This window comes from Cherax quadricarinatus, chromosome 19 (assembly GCF_038502225.1).
Source record: "Cherax quadricarinatus isolate ZL_2023a chromosome 19, ASM3850222v1, whole genome shotgun sequence".
In the NCBI taxonomy this organism is placed as follows: Eukaryota; Metazoa; Arthropoda; class Malacostraca; order Decapoda; family Parastacidae; genus Cherax; species Cherax quadricarinatus.
In genome coordinates this window covers 23,080,240-23,102,404 of record NC_091310.1, presented here as the reverse complement: position 1 = coordinate 23,102,404, position 22,165 = coordinate 23,080,240, and the positions used below count along the sequence as shown (strand labels likewise).

Below are 22,165 nucleotides of genomic sequence, written 5' to 3'. Positions count from 1 at the left end.
GATCTGCAACGCAAAGATGATAAATAGCTCACCACTAACTTACAGTGTACCTTTAGTAACATTATATCTATCTGTAATTCCGTTTGAACCTTCAACAATAAACAAACTCGTAATAAAAACTGGATCATCATCATGTGACAAGTTGATGAAGACCCAAAAAGAAAAAGTTGATGATGACCTAAATGTTGTCCAGTTTTCATTTAAAATTTGTGGAATAGTCATGTTACTTTTGTTTTATAAGGTTCCAGTAATATAACAAAAACTGCTCTAGCGGAGCATTGTTATATCTTGTTTGTAAAGAATGAGGAAATTTGATGCATTAGATGTTATATAAGAGGAACAGGATATACCATCAGGAGTGTTCTGAAGATTTTGTAAGAATATAAGTAGGCTGATGAATACAAGGAAAGGTAAAGATGATTCACTGAATGGCAAGGAATGGTAAGGGAGCAAGAGACTTGCTAAGATGGTTAAGGTTAGCGGAAAAGAGAGGCGGGACACCTAAAGGATGCCTGAAGAATGATTCAGGGGTCAATGCCCCAGCGGCCCTGTCTCAGACCTGGCCTCCTGGAGTATTAAGGCGTGTTCAACCTGACTAAGTACTGGCCGAACGCAGTCCGACGTAGGAACTACAGCCCAGCCGGTCAGGCACTGATTTGCCTGTTCCCTCTTGAAGACCGTCAGAAGGTTAGACGGTAATTTCTTGTATACATGAAGGGACGGCGTTGAAGAATCGGGGACTTCTGATACTCATGGGGTTCTCTCTCAGTGTATTCGTAGCGCCACTTTTTAGTGGGCCCAAGACTGTTCAACAGCCTCCCACCAGCAATAAGGGGCATTACGGGAAGACCCCTGGTTGTCTTCATGAGGGAGCTGGACAGATACCTAAAGACGGTGCCGGATCAGCCGGGCTGTGGTTCGTACGTTGGATTACGTGCGGCCAGCAGTAACAGCCTCGTTGATCAGGCCCTGATCCACCGGGAGGCCTGGTCGTGGACCGGGCCGCGGGGACGCTGATCCCCGGAATGCCCTCCAGGTAGCCTCCAGGTAGGTATTTTTTGCACCGTTTGCCAGGTCTCATGTCATAAAGAGTGATTTTGGTGTTCAGGTTTAGAACCAGTCCCTTGAGGATTTTCCACGTGTACATTATGTACCTCTCTCGCTTACGTTCCTTTATTGAGTGTATGCAAGCAGTGAAAGTTCTCAGTGCATTTTCCAGTTAAGCAATCTCGCCTGTTTTGGAAGGGGCCATCAGTATACAGCAGTATTCCCAACTGGAGAGAACAAATAACTTGAACAGTATCATTACCTCAGCATCACTTCTCTTGAAAATTCTAGTAATCTAGCGTATCCATTTTTATGAGGTAACACTGGCAACATTGTTCTGATCCCTGACTGCGAGTTCGCTCATCATTGCTACTAAGTCTCGCCCATGAATTTGTCCTGTACTCCGTTAGTCTTTATTTCCTCCATTCTTCCACAGAGGAGCAATTGAAACTTGTCCTCTTTACACATCATATTGTTGATTGATGGTGTACGCTATAGGTAAGAGAGATCGAGATAATGAGTATAATGGGTAAGGATGAAGGCAAGGAAAGGTCGACTTACCTGTCAGACAGGGAGGGAAAGAGGGAGATACATCATAAAAGGTATTTTTACATCATCATGGGCAGGAGGCCTACGTCGAGGAGAAGCTCCATAAATTATTATCAATCATGGAAAGCTGCTAAACACCTAGTGACAGACAGGTTGATGGTGCTGGCTGCCCGCAAGCCAACGAAGTCATTACGACTGTACCTACAATGAAGAACACTACCATAACACTACTACTGTAATTACTATAAACAACAATAGAAACCACGAACACAGTGCCACTTCTGTATTTATATTCATTACAGAAGACTGTAACCCACCACGATCACGTCACTGCTACTGTAATACCTAGAGTCCTAGACCCTCTAGATTACAAATAAACAACGACACCCAGGCCGCTATGAAAAAAGCTTAAAACCCAAATATAGAAGAACATTAACGTTGGCATGAAGAGTATTAACTCTGGCCTGGATAAGGGATGACACCTGCCTCATCCTGCAACACCTGGACGTTAGTATTGCTGCTGCTGCCTACGTCTCCAGTGTAGGACATCTGGCAACTCTGTCCGCCTTAATTAATACATTCTCCCTTCCTCGCCTTCTGCAGACCTGCTCTGTTGAGCGGTAGCATATTGCGCCCTCTAGGTAATGGGTCATTAGGCCTGGAGCGGTGTTGGGGTGTGGGTGGACAGTGTGGGGACGTGGGTGGGCGAGAGCTGATGGTGGTGTGGGAATGTGAGTGGGTGTCACTGAGATGGTGTATAAACCTACTTATATGCATGCATGTTCTATGGATTTATGTACATGTATGTATGCAAGTTCTATAGATATAAGTACATGTATGTGTATATCCGTGCAATCATGTCCAATACATGGGAATATCTACGAACATGTGAGCTTATATTTAAGAACGTATGAATCATGCATTCATGAATGCATGAATAATACGTTTAAGAACGTCTGAATAATGCATTCAGGAATGTATGAATCATGCATTCAGGAGTATGAATAATGCATTTAGGAACATGAATCATGCATTTAAAAACGTATGAATAATGCATTTAAGAACATATGAATAATGCATTTAAGAACGTATGAATAATGCATTTAAGAACGTATGAATAATGCATTTAGGAACGTACGAATAATGCATTTAGGAACGTATGAATAATGCATTTAGGAACGTATGAATCATGCATTTAGGAGTGTATGAATCATGAATTTAGGAACGTATGAATCATGCATACGTGTATTTAGGTATGCCCATAGCCAGGTCTTTAAGAGGTCGTCTGAATTTCAATTTTTTCCCCTCCAACTTTCCGTTCTTATTATGCTCATGATTCGAGAACATCTCATCCAGTCGGCTTCAAATTTTCAACACTTGTGTACGGTAACGAGGACCAGATTCTTGGAACAACTGGTATGTTGACATGCAGCCCCGTGTGTAAAGCTGATGCACCCACTCCAGGCATCCTGGGATGGCTGGGATAACTCGCAAAATTCTCATTATTATAATCAAAAAGAAGCGCTAAGCCACAAGGGCTATACAACTGCAAAATTCTCAGTGGCGGAGCTTATTCAAACATTCAAAGACAAAGTGACTCCTACTTTGATGACAGCTGTGAGTGGAATTCAAGTAAGTTGACGTAGATTTTGACCAAGTTTATGCTTAAAATAGTTTGAAATTTCCATTTACGTTAAATTATGGTAAGTAAATTTGAGTTTACTTCTTCTGAACGGCTTTCATATTTAATGGCTGACGCATCTTACAACCAAGATATTAACAATTAAGTTTTGTTTGCGTGGATGCAAATTTGTTGTAGTAAAATAGTTAAACAAGAATTGGTACCGCTGGAATCCATGCCATAACTGGAGAATGACTCGTCTGATCGGTTTCAAATCTTCACTACTGGAGTAGAAGTTCCAATTTGCCAGTTTTATTGAATATATGATGACATTTCTTTTTTTAATAACTCAAGAATTCTTCTTCTTCTGACTGCTTTCTCAGAATTATTGACGATGCCGTCTCTATAAGGATGTTACTCCTTAAGTTTAGTCCCAGTACGTGCAAATTTGAAATTTTAACTGGACATTAAAAAATGGAATTGTTGCTTTTAGAGCAATTGATGGAAAAAATGCCCTTTCCGATCGGCTTCAAACTTTTATTATCATGGTCTGAAGACAAACAGGGAAAAAACAATCTGAAGAAAATTATTTTTATGCACTCGGACCAATGACACGGATCTTCATATATAATTTTAGAAAGTCACTCTTCATCACTGCCCAGTTACATATACATATGCACATACATGCATATACGTATACATAAGCACACACATACGTGTAGCCACAGGTATACATTTGCACATCAAGTACACATATACACACAAACATATGCACAAGAGTTCATATATAAATACGCACAATATCAACACAAGAACACACATGTATAAACAGTATATATTCTTGTATGCATACCTTAACTTTGAAATACACTGCGAGGGTATCGAGAATCTAATCTACTCTCGCAGCTTGAACTTATTCCAGACCTGTCTGGTGTTTGCCTAATCAACCAAGCTGTTACTGCCGGTGGTCTGATGGCCCACATGCCCATCACAGCCTGGTCGATCTGGCACTTGGCACTTCAATTTTCTCTTGAAGACTTCTACACTTCCTCCGGCAGTTGTTTCTGATATGTGGTAGTGTGTTGAACAGTCTGGGCCCACGGATGTTAATATATATTTTTTGTGCCAATGGCGCATGTACACAAAACTGTACATACATGCATATACACAAGAACACATGCATTCACGTACATGCACACATTATATATTGCGTAGTCCTGTGGGTTAGGGTGAAGTGTGCTTTCGCTCATCATGAGGTGGACCAAAACAACATGGGTTCGAGTCCTTGGCTAGTCACAGTGTTATTGGTTTATATATATATATATATATATATATATATATATATATATATATATATATATATATATATATATATATATGTATATATATATATACATGTATATATATATATATATATATATATATATATATATATATATATATATATACACATGTATATATATATATATATATATATATATATATATATACATGTATATATATATACATATATATATATATATATATATATATATATATATATATATAGATATATATAGTGTGTGTGTGTGTGTGTGTGTGTGTGTGTGTGTGTGTGTGTGTGTGTGTGTGTGTGTGTGTGTGTGTGTGTGTGTGTGTGTGTGTGTGTGTCGTGCCGATTTTGGGTTAAATAGCAACGCTCTTCCTGCCGAATAAGGCAAGCGAAAATTTGGGTATGCAATAATTCCGCAAAAATCATTCTGAGCCTAACGAACAAAATATATTTCATTGTGTTTGTTTATTATTAAATTATTGTAAACTTATCTAAAATATATTTATTTGGATTAAGCTAAATTAAACTGTGCTTGTTATAATAAGGTTAGGTAAGTTTTCTAAGATTCTTCTGGTAAAAAATTAATTCTACATAAACATGAAAAAAAAAAGTTTAAACCTATAAGAGAAAATTTTAGGACCTAATTTTAAACGAGTTCTTGCTAACTGACCAATTTTACCTATTCGGCACATTATAAATACATACATAGATACACAAATTAATACGCAATACGCAAATGTATACATACACACATGCATACATAGATACATATTTTTGTACCATGTTTCGTAAATGTTTTATCACCTTCCTGCACTATTCGTTTGCGTGTATTAAGGCAGAGGCGGCTGGCCTCATGGAATATTGTGATACCTTTCTGGGATCTCGCAGCGAGTGAAATATATCTAGCTGACAGTATGTTTACCGAGGTGCAAGAGGCAGGAAGGTCCTATAGTAAATAGGAATCTTAATTAACGTGCTGAGGCCTCGTTACTTGCCTTGAATCACCTTATTTAATGACCCGTGGAGAAGGTACAAGTGGGGGTGAGACACGAACGGAAGACACAGAATAATGAGAGACGAAGAGGAGGAAGTACAGTAGGGAGAGATGATGCCGAAACAACATACAATAAAAACCATCAAATAAAATAAAACACTGTCTCTCTCCTCCTCTCTACACTCAAGAAGTTATCTTACATTCCCCCTCTGTACATCTTACCTTATTTGTCTTGTGGTAAAGCAACAACGTTAGCCTTGATCCTTCTCCTCTCATTATCAGGTTCACATCCATCATCCTCCACTCCCTCAGTACCTTAATGTCCCCTTATCACCTTATGAATGTCACTTGCAAGCGGCACTATCCAGCACTTGCGGCCATTCAACTTGTCCAACTTCTACACCAGCAACTTTAAAGGCGGAGGAACCTTAAAGTGAACTCTTGGATTAACCTTGACACTTGGTGCTTTTATCTTAACTAAAACTCTTAGAGAGAACTCTTGTAAGGGCAAACCTTGCCACCTGACCCCATCATGTAAGTGGAAAAACCACCTGAAGGTGAGCTTCTGTAAGTGTAAATCTTGTCACCTGATTGTGTATTCAGATATGCCTGTGGTTTGCATTTGCCTTCTGCACTACCTGAAGCAATATGTAAATTAGCTCACTTTGGAAGCCTGAACCGGGCCGCAGGAGCGATGACCCTCAGAACCATCAACAGGCAGGTAGACGTGGTGGTCCAAGTAGATAGCAGTTTTTTATTTGAATATGAAGACGATATACGTTCGTGCATAAGCTGCCTTGATGTCAGGGAAGAGCATTTATCTCAGGAACTGAACTTGACTTCACCTGTCTTGGATCAAACTGACTGCCCCCTAATCCTCAGGCGCTGTATAACCCCTGTATAACTTAACCATGATTGAAAATAATAATAATAATAATAATAATAATAATAATAATAATAATAATAATAATAACAACAGTAATAATAGTGTGTCAGCTGTTCTTGAAGCCAAGTTTCAATACACGCAGCCTCGTGATGGGAACAGCAGCGCAGGCATCGTGATATCTCTCACTTTCTCGAGGTAACCCACCAAGGAACATAAACGGACAAAATTTTTGCTGGAATATAAACAAGCAACAATATTGCCGCTGTAAAAAAAAAAAGTAAAGGCAGCTAGGATTATGGCATTTGCAAAACCTCGTGACCAGAACGTTTACGACGTACGAAAATTCCTGGATTAAGCTCGTGTGAAAATACACTTAAAACGTATACAGATTTTTTTTTTTTTTTGCCAAGTGTTGCCTCAAGCTGAGAAGACTTAACTACACATGCACAGCCTCAGCCACAGCCTCAGCCACAGCCACAGCCACAGACACAGCCTCAGCCACAGCTAACACAAAGCTGGGGATAGTAATCTTGAGGGAGTTTTTAGTACCATTAGCAGCTGGACTTAAAGTTCTTTGTTTATGCTTAAATTTTGTTGGTGTGTGGGAGCTTACATGAACGCCTGAGTTAATCCTCCTTCAGATGGTACGAGAGAGAAGCAAGGGGAGGAGGAATAAGAAAAGAATGAGAAGTAGAAAGAGAACGAGAGCAAGAAGAGAATGATAACGACGACAATAGCTGCAGTGTGAAGATTAAGCGAGACAGAGACAGAGACAGAGAGAGACAGAGAGAGAGAGAGAGAGAGAGAGAGAGAGAGAGAGAGAGAGAGAGAGAGAGAGAGAGAGAGAGAGAGAGAGAGAGAGAGACAGAGACAGACAGACAGACAGAGACAGACAGACAGACAGAGAGACAGAGATAGGACACACGAGAGAGACCACTGGGCGTGTACCGGTTATCTAGCTCGGAATGACACTCTCTTTGACGTGGAGCAACTTAAGAATACTGACACAGTCTTGCACATAAGTTAAGCTAGATTTTTGGTTGTGCATATGTATATTCTGTCATCCTTGCACATGCTAAGATTGGCTAAGTTTTATTTAGATCTAATAAACCAAATATTTTTTTACAATTGTTTTATAGAGTAACTAATGGAAAAATGAACCCAGGTTAACCCAATAAGATGAGCACTGTCTTACCTCCCTTGAGAAGGAGTGATTATACTTTGTCCTCAATAGCCAGACCAACGAACAACTTTCAATAGGTTTTAAAGTTAAACTGTTTGATTTTAAGAATTCTGCTTATTTTCAGGTATGTGATAATCAAGCCAGTTGAATCCTATAGCACACGATATCATGAAAGGAAATTAGAAGACTCTCTTCCTACCCTCCAGCTTATAATCCCCCCCAAATAAAAAGACTCTCCCCCCACCACCACCTCCAACCACCACCACTACCGCCACCATTCTGACAATCTGGCCACCTCGCCTGGTGGTACTCGTACCAACAGTTTCTCAAAGTTACTACACTGCTGTTACGTGGCAGTCCTCACCCTCCTCCCCACACAACACTGTTGCTACGTCCCCCTACAACAATGTTGTTACGTCTGAGGGTAGCAGCACTTAGAACAGTAAACAATTTTAATAAGATCTATATTTGCCTACATCACGTCATTATTTGATGACTATGAGGCTTGTCTCCTTTTTTCTCTTTGGCTACAAGGAGAGTTTGTAGAGTTTGAAAGATTGTTGAAGGAACTTAATACTCCGAGCATCAGAGATCACATCACAAACATCCTCGTTGGTGTTAATATGCTCATGCAAACAACTACACAGAAGCTCTCCAAACTTTCTTCACCACAGACACGCACTCCACTGAATGCGTCACAAAAACTGGAACTGACCTTCGTATGAACCAGATACATTATCAAGTAATGAGACAGCGGCACTTCCCAGCACCATGGTATATTACCTCTTTCCCAATCACTATGCCTCATTCTCCCCCAAAGAACCTTAATCAAAGCTAATTTAGGTTGTATTGACATCTTAGTCATAGGATTCTTTTCCAAAAATTATGTATGTTGATGGTTCCGTTCACCACCCTGCTGTTGCAACTGGTAGTGCCGTTGTCTTACAAAGCGATGGCTCCCAGAGGGTACCTGGAGCCATCGCTCCCACTCCGAAGGCCCAGTCCTACACCAAGATTGCTAGTGGATGGCAAGATCAACCAGGCTGTTGGTGACAGTCGCACGAGGTCTAACGTAAGCATAATAGCCCAGCTGATCAGGAACTGGCGTGAGGAATTTATCAAGTCCCTGCTTGAAGACAGCCTTGTGTCTGTTGATAATCCCCCTCATATATGAAGTGTGTTGAGAAGAATTGTTCCTTAGAGTGCTCACTGTACCCCTTGTTCATTGACTTTTACCTTTAATATAACCTTCACGGGTTTCGAGTTTCCTTCTCCCGTAGTGCGGCCCTGGGCCAGGTTTGTCTGGTGCTTGCCAGACTGTTGTTACTGGCGGCCCGTTGGCCGCATTAACAACTGAGCTTCCACCCTTCAAACTGAATTTTATGCTTCACCTTTCACTATAATGTATATATGTATCTAAAACTGACACTTTAATTCCAAATTATTCTGTTTTCATGTTACAGTTAACACAACGAGTGTTAACTGTGACACGCTCCTGTTAGAAGCCAGACACAGGTATTGTAAAACTGTGGCAGTGAATTCAGATTCCCTCTCACACTGGCATTCAATTGCAAGAAATAGCTGATGAATTGGCAAATGCATATGCCTTCAAGAATGGAGTAGACTACAACTTCAGGCTTTCAACTAGAAGCTTCAGAACAATAAAACAAAGAACTCATCGGAATTTCAATAACTTGAGACAGGGGAACTAACCCCAGTCAGTCCATCTATTATTCTATGATGCGGAGAGCCGCATTTCCATTTCCAACAAAATCAGTAGACTCCCGGCTGTCGCCACTGTCAGGCTTTGGCTGGGCTGCGAACACCTCTAACACCACCAGCTGATGTAGACCTAACTAAATATAAACTTTGTCAAAGGAACTATTGTCACACCTTGCGTCATCTGCTTGAAAGCGAATAATTTATGAATTCAGAGACAACTCACTCACAAAGGTTAAGGAAATTCCAAAGTATTTTATCTCCGGTGATGTATTCACAATAATTCTGGAAAAACACCCTGACTTTTGCTTTTGCTTATTACAAATAAACCATAACCACTTTAACTTGCCTAAATACTACCGCAACACAACCACAATACAACACAACCACTCCACATGGTACGTCTCTTCACATATTCCACATTGTAAATCTCAGATGTTTCTCCTGAGTTCCCTCTCTTACGGTCACCGCATATCCCCACGGCTGGGGCTGACAGCCGGTGACATGCTGGCCCTATTTTCGTTTACTAATTCCTAGTCTCTGAGCTTTTAACGGCTGTACTAGCGGCTCACTGATTGACAGGCTGAGCTGGAGAGCAAAACTTTGAATAGTTACTTAAACTCTGCGAAATAATTGGTGTCTAAAAACTTGCAAACTAGGAGCCCTGAAACCACAGGCAACAGAAACCTGAAATGTGCAAATTCTGTTCTTGGGGGATCTGCAAATACAGCACTACTGGAATTAGCAAAAAGTGAAGCTGCATATACGACCATCCCAAGAGATGTAGGTATCTCCTAAATGAAGGTACATGTTGCCCCAGGTCCTGAAAGCTCTTCCACCCAGAAATGTGTCATAGCTCAGTTGATGAGGGACGGTGCTATGATACAAGCTGTCTGGCCTTTCACGAGAAGGTTACGAGGCATGCAAAGCCCCTTGAACGACAATTTGAACATGTAAACTATAATTACACAACCATCTGCTCGATCATTACGACGTGGTCCTGGATGCTCTGGAAGACAAATTAAATCCCAATGTCGTGTACATCGATTTTGCAAAATCATTCGACAAGTTAAGCCATAGTGTCATAGTGCACAAAATGCGTGCAAAAGGAATAATTGGAAAAGTGGGCAGATGGACATTTAACTTCTTAACAAATAGAACCCAGAGAGTATTAGTAAACAGAGTAGAGTAAAAGGGTGCCACAGTGAAAAGCTCTGTTACACTTGTCAAGGTATTCGCCCCATTTCTGTTTTTCTTTATTATTTCTGACATCATTAAGGATGAATTAGACACATGTGCGACACTTGGGTATCTTTAATGAGGAAACGTTTCGCCACACAGTGGCTTCATCAGTCCATACAAAGTAGAATGCTGAAGAACAGAAGGAGTTTGAGGTAATCAGTCCCTCAATCTCGAGTCGTTGTAATTAGTCCATCAATCTTGAAAAGAATACAGCATATCTGCGAAGAAGTGGCTTATATACTTTAGACAGGTGAGGTGCAGCAGTCGTAGGTGGTATCACAGATGACAAATCCAAGTGTTAGGCATGTGAAGAATTGTGTGTGTGGAGAAACGTTTCCTCATTAAAGATACTCTAGTGTTGCACATGTGTTTAAGTTATCAACTTGTCGGTTCTCTGAGCCATTCATCTACATCATTAAGGATATAGATTATAGCACTGTAATATTCTTTGCTGATAACACCAGTCTCTCTATAAGAGCGGCATCCGTCGAACACAAAGCAGATCTTGAAGTGAATATAAATCAAGTTTAGTGGGCTTCACACAGCAATATGATATTTATCGAGGATAAGTTTCAAATGCTCCGCTATGGAAGGATTAAGAAAATAAAGGCTTTAACAGAGTACAAGATAAACTCAAATCGTTCAACAGAGAGAAAGTCCCACGTGCGAGATATACGAGTAATGATGTCATAAGATCGCACAATCAAAGATTTCACCAGTGTTTCCAATGCTACGGTAAGGAAAAAGATAGGCTGGATAACTAGAACTTTTTAAAGCTAGAATACTGCTGTATATTTACAGCTGTCTTCAAGGCAGGCGATACTGCCGAGATAGAAAACCTACAGAGAACTTTCACTGCCCGTATACATTCAATCACAATCATCTGAACTGCTACTGGAAACGGCTGAAGTCTCTTCAACCTATTCCATGGAACGTAGGCAAGAACGTTGCATCATAATTTACACCTGGAAGATCCTGGAGGGACTGGTCTCAAACCTGAACACCGAATTCACTCCGTTATGACAAAAGACATCAGACAGTGTAAAGACACTTCATTAAAATGCAGAGTGACGAGTACACTGAGAGAACTCGTCGAGTGTCTGAGGTCCCCGACTCTTCAACTCCCTTCCTTCCCTCTAGATGTCTTCACGAGACAATTGGACAAGCTTCTAAAATCAGCTCCTGATGAGCTTGGCTGTGGTTCATACGTTGTACTGTTTGGAGCCAGCAGATTAACCTCGATGATCAGGCCTTAATCCACCAGGATCAAGGGAGCATTGATCCCCGGAAGCATCCTTCAAGGATGTGGTTACTACGGGATAAGGAGAACCATTCACACTCCTTCCTAAATACTGGTATACAACTAATAACTATCAGAAGTGATTAAATAAATGGGTTATAATATATAACTTGAAAGGGCTGTAGCTCTGAATTATCTATGTTGTTTTACTCCACACTGTATTCTTCTCAATGTATTTTGTCAATGTATCTTGTTTTTAAATAAACCATATGTATAATATATAGGGGTGGTAGGAGAAATTTTTCAAAAAGCTTCAGGGAGAACCTTGAGTTTACCCTGAAGCAAGTATATTCTTTTCTCTGAGGATGAGGGTCCCCAGGACAGTTCTAGAGGTGGTACCTCCCTATATTTTTTACTTGAAAGGGTAACTATATTTTAGCATATTAAAGTGTGAATACCGAATGCTAGACACATGGGGCTTCCTTTCTATTTACTGCATCACGTATACCCGGAGGGTATACCTGACAGGTATATTTGGAGGGTGGTCCGGCGAACCTTTTTCCACATTAAATTTATACTGCAAATTTTTGTTTCTAATATATTATCATACACAATTTGGGCATTCTGTTTCAGTTATCGTATCAGTTGGTATATCTGCTTTACAAAGTGGAAAGACTGATTGATTCTGATTATTCTTTAATTGGCCGCAACTCACCATGGCCAGCGGTCTGAATTTATTCTCTTGTTGGCACTCGGCACATTGGAAAATTTATAATTTACTTTCCTTTATGGGAATACACCAATGTTTACTGCAGTTTGTTGATAAGACTGTTCTATATTCTACGAGTTCTCTAGCATATTTTAGTCATTCTAACACATTAACAATATAACAACACTTACTGTAGCTGACAGTATTGAATTTATTCTACACTTCCTCTCGTATCTTTCATTTCAGTAAGTGTATATTAGAGCTCTGGCCTCCTAGTAGTCTCCCTTTATATGTTACGTTTTTATCCGCCGTTCGAGGATCTCTTTCTAGGTACTGCTAGGTATTCCAGTGGATGAAACGTCTGATAGCATCTTTGGTTTGGATTCCCTTATTTTAAAAATGGTGTCGATTCGTTTTTATACTTTCCAAGCCCGGGATACATTGGCTTTGTTGTGCTCTCTGCCTGTGATCTATCTGTGATGTAATTGTGATATACCTCTGATGTAACTGTGATCTACCTCTGATGTATCTGTGATCTATGATCTATCTGCGATCTGCCTGTGATCTGCCTGTGACCTACCTGTGATCGGATTCGAGAGGTCACCTACCCTCGCAGGTCAGCCTGAGGCCAGGCTGTTGATCTCCAAATCAACCAGGTAATGTGACACCAGGCAAAAGATAACTGAACTTTCTCAAAACGCCCAATCCCACCCCACCGAACACAATTCAATACAATCCAACCCCATCTCCCCCAATCCAACACGAGCCATCGCTGCCTTTCTCGACGCCATTCCGCCAACATTCTAAAGATGCATCAAAACTAAAACTAATGCAACACCGCAATACATTTCAAGAGCAACATCCAGCGACAGTTGCCGCCACGCCTTCAAACACAGACCAAATATATAACTCTACACACACACACAGCCGTCAAAATATTACAAAGCGGCAACGTCTTTCAACCACACTTCCCTCCCTTCCCCATTTCCACCCATCCCCACAAGGGAAACGTAATGTATTTGAATATAACCATCCAAACTATCCTCATTTTACAATTTGCATTTTTTACGCCGCTGTTTGCGTCATTTTCCGAACGTTCCCCGCAATTTAAAAAAACTTATTTCTTGGTTAGGTAAACTAATAGAAATGTATATTTAGCCACCAAAAAAAAATTAATAAAAAGACCGCGACATGTCTTGACACATGGTTACGTTACCGGAGAGTCCTTGGCAACGTACACTTGTGCACGCCTGTCAGGTGTACCGTCAGATGGGATTGCACCCACTGCAAGAAATTAAAAAAAAAAAGCTAAATATATAAATAAAAGTACATTTTCTATCCAACAAGGACCAGGTACCAGTTGATAAGAGAGAGACGGGAGCTAACAACACAGGTGTGCCACAGTAAGTTTGGAAATACTTCTTATCAGTTTCCGAGTGTTAAGAAAACGAAGCCAAGACTCGACTCCTCGCAAACACAAATGGGAGAGCGTACGCGGAACATCACGTGCTCACAGTGTCCCTGCGCGGAAAACGAGGTAATTTTAACATATAAGCGGTGAGTATGTTGGAAGGCAGGTGCCTAAGTTACTACAGCTGTTACTCACTTTGTGCAATTTGATTACATAGGGTTAAAATAGACTTGTGTGTGCCTATAATTATATATATATATATATATATATATATATATATATATATATATATATATATATATATATATATATATATAAAACCAACTGATGGACTGAACACATCAACTCCTGGCTGAGGGACTGATTACCTCAAACTCCTCCCTCCTCATCTTCCACCTTTCTTACCAGTCATGGACTGAAGAAGCCACTGGCTGGCAAAACGTTACTGCAATCAAGATTCCCAACGGTTGCACAGGCGTCTCATTCTTCAAGGTTCTTTATATTAAACTTTATAACTATGCACTTGATATTTATGCTTCTCTGTTAATACCATAGTCATAGCAAAGCGGTAAACCCGTAGGAGTCATTAATTGTCCGGGGAATGCAAGCAATTCCCCTCAAGACACATCCCTTCAAGACACATCCCTTCAAGACACATCCCCTCAAGACACATCCCTTCAAGACACATCCCCTCAAGACACATCCCCTCAAGACACATCCCCTCAAGACACATCCCCTCAAGACACATCCCCTCAAGACACATCCCCTCAAGACACATCCCCTCAAGACACATCCCCGTCCTTAAAGCTGTATGCTTCCTTGTTAATAAATATATTTTAAAAACAGATGCACGAAAATTCCTGAATACAATTATCATTCATTAAAATGTAGGACACCCACGGACTTCATATGCATTTATTCTTATTCACTTTCTCTCTTTCTCATATATATATATATATATATATATATATATATATATATATATATATATCTAGATATATATGTGTGTGTGTGTGTGTGTGTGTGTGTGTGTGTGTGTGTGTGTGTGTGTGTGTGTGTGCAATAAGATCACAGTAAACAGGTAATTTCAAAATATGCAAAACAACCACTCTGAAAGAATAGAGAAATTCCAAGCGCTTTCGTGACTACTCACATTATCAAGGAACTATGAAAGTAAAGCATCCAAGGAAGCTATACATGGAATTTTTTGAAACAAGATTGCTTAACACAATCCTCCCTAATAGAGCTAAATGGTTCAGATATGTTGATGATATTTTGTGTCTTATGCCCAAAAATGTAGATATACACCATTTCCTTGGAAAATTAAATAGCTTAGCCCATTCTAAACTTTACTGTTGAGTTTGAAGAAAATAATTCATTGCCTTTTCTAGATGTTTTAATTATTAAGGGTAATAATGAATTCAAATTTAAAATTTACAGAAAACCTACAAATAATTGTTCCTATGTCCACTATTATTCCTCGCATCAAGATAGAGTCAAACTGTCTGTTTTCTCATCAATGTTTTTGAGAGCTTTACGAATTTGTAGTCCTGAGTTCATAGATGAGGAAATATCCAAAATTTATGAAATTGGTAATGATTTAAAATACCCAAGAAATGTAATTGATAAATCTTTTAAAGTTGCTAGAAATACTTTTTACAATCCAAAAAGGGACAACCAGCCTTATTCAACTAAAAATATGTTGGTTCTCCCTTACCATGAAAACTTGGTTGATATGCCTTCTCTTCTTAAGACTTTTAATATTAAAGTTGTATTCAAAAATCTTGATACAGTAAAAAAAACTTTTGATAAAGAATTCCCCCCAAAATGCTGATGGATGTGTCTATAAGATTCCTTGTAAAATTTGCGATAAAGTTTATTACGGTCAAACTGGTAAAAATCTCGAACTAAGATTAAAACAACATAAATATAGCATTAGAACTGGACAAGATTCCAATGCTCTATTTATTCATGTAAGAGATTTTAACCATCCAATTGATTTTCAAAAAGTTGAGAAAGTAGTATCAAGCAAGTCCATGGTCGACAGGAATATAATTGAATCTTGTTTCATAAAAAGCAGTTTTGACAATAATATGAATATTTCCTTTGGTTTATATAAATTAGATCCATTTATAATTAATAGAATTTGGGAAGAGTTTAATAATACACTGGACAAATAATAATTTTTAAATTTTCTTGGGTAGAATAGTTTGTGGGTGAGTTGTGCAAAGGACCTATCCAAGTTGGGTCGGCGCGCGTCAGGTGTTTAACCGTTGTGGGATCTGATAGTGAGGTGCTGGCCGGACCCCTTATATAGCTTCCTTGGATGCTTTACTTTCATAGTTCCTTGATAATGTGAGTAGTCACGAAAGCGCTTGGAATTTCTCTATTCTTTCAGAGTGGTTGTTTTGCATATATATATATATATATATATATATATATATATATATATATATATATATATATATATATATATATATATATATATATATATATATATATATATTCCTTGTTTTGAATATGTCATCATCGTGGCTGTCGTGACATTTACCTTACTGTGTTCTCTGAAAGAAAAGTCGGCCATCATAATTACACCCAGGTCTTTCACGCGTTCCTTCTATTTGATATTCTTCTTGGGTATTATATACTGTCTCCTTTTGAGTTCGTTATTCTTTCCATATCTAAGAAGCTGGAATTCATCACCATTGTTGTTCTCCAGAAGAATGGACGCAGACCATAGCCGTGGCTCGTGCGTATATCTGGATCCACAACTCGGTAACTAAGGTTACATGGATGCTGCGTATTGTTCAGAAAGCTGAACAACTTCTGGGTCCAGCATACCTGCTACAAGCAGGTTGCTAGTACCAGGACTCGTCACCTGAAAACTAGCCCAGACCTCGGCTCATGGAGAAGGTAGCCTTCATGGGAAGAAAATGCTTCATCAACGGTGATCTCTAACTTTTTTTTTTTTACACAGGGTTTGACATGGTTAAGGATTCCTAGCTTTATTGACAAGCTATTTACAGGTTAAGGATTCTTAACTTTACTGGCAAGCTAAGAGCTGTTACCTACATCAGCTCATTTGAAGGTATTTATGTTGTTACGAAACATACAAGTATTCTTATTGTCAAAGTTACTTATAAGATTAAAACGGCAATTTCTTAACTTTCTCTGCAAATTTAGAAATATTTCCTTTAAGTTTGGTTAAAATGGATTATCCTAGGTTAAGTTATGGTGGGTTAGGTCAGGTTATCATGGGTTAGGTCAGGTTACGCTGGACTAGGTCAGGTTATGCTGGGTTAAGTCAGGTTAAGATGGGTTAGGTCAGGTTATGATGGGTTAAGTCAGGTTATGATGGGTTAAGTCAGGTTATGATGGGTTAAGTCAGGTTATGATGGGTTAAGTCAGGTTATGATGGGTTAAGTCAGGTTATGATGGGTTAAGTCAGGTTATGATGGGTTAAGTCAGGTTATGATGGGTTAAGTCAGGTTATGATGGGTTAGGGTAGGTAATGCTAGGTTAGCTTGGTTCAGTTAGTTGGGTTACGTTGAGTTATGCTTGGTTAAGCTATGTTGCGTTATGCCGAGTTAGGTTTAATTGGGGTGGGTTGTGTAAACCTATAAATATTTAGCCACAGATATGCAAATTAAAAAATCAGTTGCGACACATCTGGCAAGGAGGTGGCTGAGCGTAACTAGGAAGCGGTGACACGTGTACGAGCATCACCGTGACGCCAGGCGCTGTAGGTGAAGGTGTCAACACCTGAGTGCCAGACGCTAGCAGGTGCACAAGGGTGCCAAGTCTCAGTTAATTAGTACGTGGCACTGGGGCGAGGGAGTCTCATAGGTGACGCCGCCTTCCAGGAATGGTGCCACCTCGCTACCTGGGTATGGTGCCATCTTTGCTCACCAGGAATGGTGTCATTTCTGCTCACCAGAAATGGTGCCACCTATGCTCTCCATAATGGTGCCACCTCTGCTCCCCAGGAATAGCACCACTAGCGTTCTCTGGGAATGGTGCTACGTCTGCTCCCCGGGAAATAGTGTCGCCTCTCCTTCCAAGGAATGGGTCACTTCTCCCAGGAATGGTGCCACCTCTGTTCTCAAGGAATTGTACCACCTCTTCCCAGGAATGGTGCCATCAAGGCTTCTTGGCGTTGATGCAACCAGTGTTTCAAGGGAATGGTGCTAGAGCTGTGTAACTGGGAATTCCTCCATCGCATCCCAGGAATGATGCAACCACCATCTCTCATTGAATGGTGCCGCCACCACCACCTCTCATTGAATGGTGCCGCCACCACCACCTCTCATTGAATGGTGCCGCCACCACCACCTCTCATTGAATGGTGCCGCCACCACCACCTCTCACTGAATGGTGCCGCCACCACCACATCTCATTGAATGGTGCTGCCACCACCACCTCTCATTGAATGGTGCTGCCACCACCACCTCTCATTGAATGGTGCCGCCACCACCACCTCTCATTGAATGGTGCCGCCACCACCACCTCTCATTGAATGGTGCCGCCACCAACACCTCTCATTGAATGGTGCCGCCACCACCACCTCTCATTGAATGGTGCCGCCACCACCACCTCTCATTGAATGGTGCCAGCACCACCACCTCTCATTGAATGGTGCCACCACCACCACCTCTCATTGAATGGTGCCACCACCACCACCTCTCATTGAATGGTGCCACCACCACCACCTCTCATTGAATGGTGTCACCACTACCACCACCACCTCTCATTGAATGGTGTCACCACCACCACCTCTCACTGAATGGTGTCACCACCACCACCACCTCTCACTGAATGGTGTCACCACCACCACCACCTCTCACTGAATGGTGTCACCACCACCAGCACCTCTCACTGAATGGTGTCACCACCACCACCACCTCTCACTGAATGGTGTCACCACCACCACCACCTCTCACTGAATGGTGTCACCACCACCACCACCTCTCACTGAATGGTGTCACCACCACCACCACCTCTCACTGAATGGTGTCACCACCACCACCACCTCTCACTGAATGGTGTCACCACCACCACCACCTCTCACTGAATGGTGTCACCACCACCTCTCACTGAATGGTGTCACCACCACCACCACCACCTCTCACTGAATGGTGTCACCACCACCACCACCTCTCACTGAATGGTGTCACCACCACCACCACCTCTCACTGAATGGTGTCATCACCACCACCACCTCTCACTGAATGGTGTCACCACCACCACCACCTCTCACTGAATGGTGTCACCACCACCACCACCTCTCACTGAATGGTGTCACCACCACCACCACCTCTCACTGAATGGTGTCACCACCACCACCTCTCACTGAATGGTGTCACCACCACCACCTCTCACTGAATGGTGTCACCACCACCACCTCTCATTGAATGGTGTCACCACCACCACCTCTCACTGAATGGTGTCACCACCACCACCTCTCACTGAATGGTGTCACCACCACCACCTCTCACTGAATGGTGTCACCACCACCACCTCTCACTGAATGGTGTCACCACCACCACCTCTCACTGAATGGTGTCACCACCACCTCTCATTGAACGGTGTCTCCACCACCTCTCATTGAACGGTGTCTCCACCACCTCTCATTGAATGGTGTCACCACCACCTCTCATTGAACGGTGTCACCACCACCTCTCATTGAACGGCGTCAAGACCACCTCTCATTGAATGGTGTCACCACCACCTCTCATTGAACGGTGTCTCCACCTCTCATTGAATGGTGTCACCACCACCTCTCATTGAATGGTGTCACCACCACCTCTCATTGAATGGTGTCTCCACCACCTCTCATTGAATGGTGTCACCACCACCTCTCATTGAACGGTGTCTCCACCTCTCATTGAATGGTGTCACCACCACCTCTCATTGAACGGTGTCTCCACCTCTCATTGAATGGTGTCACCACCACCTCTCATTGAACGGTGTCTCCACCTCTCATTGAATGGTGTCACCACCACCTCTCATTGAATGGTGTCACCACCACTTCTCATTGAACGGTGTCTCCACCACCTCTCATTGAATGGTGTCACCACCACCTCTCATTGAACGGTGTCACCACCACCTCTCATTGAACGGTGTCACCACCACCTCTCATTGAACGGTGTCACCACCACCTCTCATTGAACGGTGTCACCACCACCTCTCATTGAATGGTGTCACCACCACTTCTCATTGAACGGTGTCTCCACCACCTCTCATTGAATGGTGTCTCCACCACCTCTCATTGAATGGTGTCACCACCACCTCTCATTGAATGGTGTCACCACCACCTCTCATTGAATGGTGTCACCACCACCTCTCATCGAATGGTGTCACCACCACCTCTCATTGAATGGTGTCACCACCACCTCTCATTGAATGGTGTCACCAACACCTCTCATTGAATGGTGTCACCACCACCTCTCATTGAATGGTGTCACCACCACCTCTCATTGAATGGTGTCACCACCACCTCTCATTGAATGGTGTCACCACCACCTCTCATCGAATGGTGTCACCACCACCTCTCATTGAATGGTGTCACCACCACCTCTCATTGAATGGTGTCACCACCACCTCTCATCGAATGGTGTCACCACCACCTCTCATTGAATGGTGTCACCACCACCTCTCATTGAATGGTGTCACCAACACCTCTCATTGAATGGTGTCACCAACACCTCTCATTGAATGGTGTCACCAACACCTCTCATTGAATGGTGTCACCACCACCTCTCATTGAATGGTGTCACCACCACCTCTCATTGAATGGTGTCACCAACACCTCTCATTGAATGGTGTCACCACCACCTCTCATTGAACGGTGTCTCCACCACCTCTCATTGAATGGTGTCTCCACCACCTCTCATTGAACGGTGTCACCACCACCTCTCATTGAACGGTGTCACCACCACCTCTCATTGAATGGTGTATCCACCACCTCTCATTGAACGGTGTCACCACCACCTCTCATTGAACGGTGTCACCACCACCTCTCATTGAACGGTGTCACCACCACCTCTCATTGAACGGTGTCACCACCACCTCTCATTGAATGGTGTATCCACCATCTCTCATTGAATGGTGTCACCACCACCTCTCATTGAACGGTGTCACCACCACCTCTCATTGAATGGTGTCACCACCACCTCTCATTGAACGGTGTCTCCACCACCTCTCATTGAACGGTGTCTCCACCACCTCTCATTGAACGGTGTCTCCACCACCTCTCATTGAACGGTGTCACCACCACCTCTCATTGAACGGTGTCACCACCACCTCTCATTGAATGGTGTATCCACCACCTCTCATTGAACGGTGTCTCCACCACCTCTCATTGAACGGTGTCACCACCACCTCTCATTGAACGGTGTCTCCACCACCTCTCATTGAACGGTGTCACCACCACCTCTCATCGAACGGTGTCTCCACCACCTCTCATTGAACGGTGTCACCACCACCTCTCATTGAACGGTGTCTCCACCACCTCTCATTGAACGGTGTCACCACCACCTCTCATTGAACGGTGTCACCACCACCTCTCATTGAACGGTGTCTCCACCACCTCTCATTGAACGGTGTCACCACCACCTCTCATTGAACGGTGTCACCACCACCACTCATTGAACGGTGTCACCACCACCTCTCATTGAACGGTGTCACCACCACCTCTCATTGAACGGTGTCACCACCACCTCTCATTGAACGGTGTCACCACCACCTCTCATTGAACGGTGTCACCACCACCTCTCATTGAATAGTGCTACCACTACCTCCCCTTATATAAACTGCAGCATCAGTTAGAACATTCCTTTAGGTGGCTAGACAAGTTGACAATATGACTGTCTAGACATGTTGACAGTATGACTGTCTAGACAAGTTGACAGTATGACTGTCTAGGCAAGTTGTTGACAGTATGACTGTCTAGGCAAGTTGTTGACAGTGACTGTCTAGGCAAGTTATTGACAGTATGGCTGTCTAGACAAGTTGTTGACAGTATGACTGTATAGGCAAGTTGTTGACAGTATGACTAGACAAGTTGTTGACAGTGACTAGACAAGTTGTTGACAGTATGACTGTCTAGACAAATTGTTGACAGTATGACTGTCTAGATAAGTTGTTGACAGTATGACTGTCTAGGCAAGTTATTGACAGTATGACTGTCTAGGCAAGTTATTGACAGTATGACTGCCTAGGCAAGTTATTGACAGTATGACTGTCTAGGCAAG

At 42.0% G+C, this 22,165-nt stretch overlaps 1 protein-coding gene across 1 annotated transcript in view; it reads right to left on the bottom strand.

Annotated features, from left to right (window-relative positions):
* LOC128688250 (netrin receptor UNC5B) overlaps positions 1-22,165 on the bottom strand; it is an 812,793-nt gene that overhangs the window by 91,621 nt on the left and 699,007 nt on the right. The window lies entirely within an intron of this gene.